General features: G+C 51.6%; 1 protein-coding gene across 1 annotated transcript in view; it reads right to left on the bottom strand.

Moving 5' to 3' along the window:
• Positions 1–1,617, bottom strand: part of ORAOV1 (oral cancer overexpressed 1) — a 35,809-nt gene that overhangs the window by 7,825 nt on the left and 26,367 nt on the right. The gene's annotated exons all lie outside the window — the stretch shown is intronic.

Below are 1,617 nucleotides of genomic sequence, written 5' to 3'. Positions count from 1 at the left end.
CTCCCACAGCCCCGCCCCCGGCTCCCGCAGCCCTGCCCCCCAGCTTCACAATGGGCTTGTAGGGCCCAGCAGGGAACATCCACCTCGCCGCGGGGTGCGGGCGTGGCACGTGTTTTAGGTTTTACAAAAGCGAGCAGATGGGACTGAATTACTGGGAAGAAACTGGGAAAGCCATGCTCTGCCCTGGGGGGTTGGGGTGAAAAGTTCCAGGAGGGGCCATTCCGGGTGGTCACAGGACCCGACCCTCCCCGCTCCTCCCGCCCCCTCCCACTTCTTGCTGACCCGACTCACAGCAAGATGTTGGACCTCAGACCCCACCAGGTCCACGGTAGCCGGAGCCCAGGGTCTGCGAGCTTTGGTTCCGGAAACGCAAGCCTGCCCGGCGACATGGCTGAGCAGCCGCCTGGCCGGCCTCACACTCGCTGGGAAAGGCAGTCATAAATGTTGGCATCCCCTCTCGAACTTTAAGTTATTTGAAAACTGGAAAGAGAAATGTTTGTGTCCTTCCCCTCCCCTTGCCATTGCTTGATTTTAAAGCAGAAGCAGAGTAATCCATAAATCGTGCAGAGTCCAGATCCAGTTGTACAGGAGGGTGTGTGAGAGCAGCAGGCGCCCCCACTGCACCCAGAGGCACCCCCACACACACACCACCACCACCACACACACACACTTTAAAATTAGTATCTAGTTTTACTTCTCCCATTTGTCGTTTCTGGGAGAGACTTTCTGAGCACGACATTTTAAAAGGTGCTTCAGACTATCAGTGGAATATAGACATGAGTGCTGGAAGCATTCATTCTCAAGGGAAAAAATAAGCCTAAAGCAGGTAGGCTTTCATCACGGGCCCATTGAACACTCTCTGCAGGCCTCAGGGAAGCAGTGACGCGGGAACAGCAGCAAGAAGGCCACCGAAGTCTCAGAAAGAAGACACCAAAGTACCATTATTGGTATGTGTGATGGCCCATCTAGAGACCCCAAAATAAGCGTTTAAGGAAGTCTCAGAATTGGTAGTAGGAAAAAGAAAAAAAAAAATCACTTGCTTTGTTATTCTAACAATAATTGGTAGTAGCCAGGGCATGGAGGCTGAGGAAATCCACTCTCAATAGTCACAATAAATTGCTTAGGAATAACAATTGAGCAGAATCTATGTGAAGAAAAGTGCAGCCACACCCTGATCCTTGGTGGGAACAATTGCAGCCAAAATTCCACATGATCTGGGGGAAATGTGTCAAAATTCTAAATGTCATCTGGATGAATGAACTGATAAGAATAACTACGATTTTTTTTTTAAAAAAGAATGATTTGGAGAACTTGCCATACCAGATATGAAAAATAGAAAGTTTCAATTAAAATACTGTAACACGTTAGTTCATGAAGAAACCAGATGAATGAAATAGAGTATAATGGCCCAGAAAGGATTCTCGTTTAGGCTCGGGCACAGACGCACCTCTACCGAGTAGGCGAACCCTACTTCCGGGTTCGGTTGCGCGGGGCAGGCCGGGAAAGGACGGCACGCCAGAGGGTCCAGCAGCGCCGGCGCGGGGCCGGAACGCGTGCGCGGGAACGGAACGCGTGCGCGGGGACAGCGTCGGGCGGCGTGGGGCGGTGCTGCGCAGG

Source organism: Myotis davidii, unplaced genomic scaffold, assembly GCF_000327345.1.
Source record: "Myotis davidii unplaced genomic scaffold, ASM32734v1 scaffold425, whole genome shotgun sequence".
NCBI lineage: Eukaryota > Metazoa > Chordata > Mammalia > Chiroptera > Vespertilionidae > Myotis > Myotis davidii.
The sequence above is the reverse complement of the archived record's forward strand: the minus strand, read 5'-3'. Positions and strand labels throughout refer to the sequence as shown.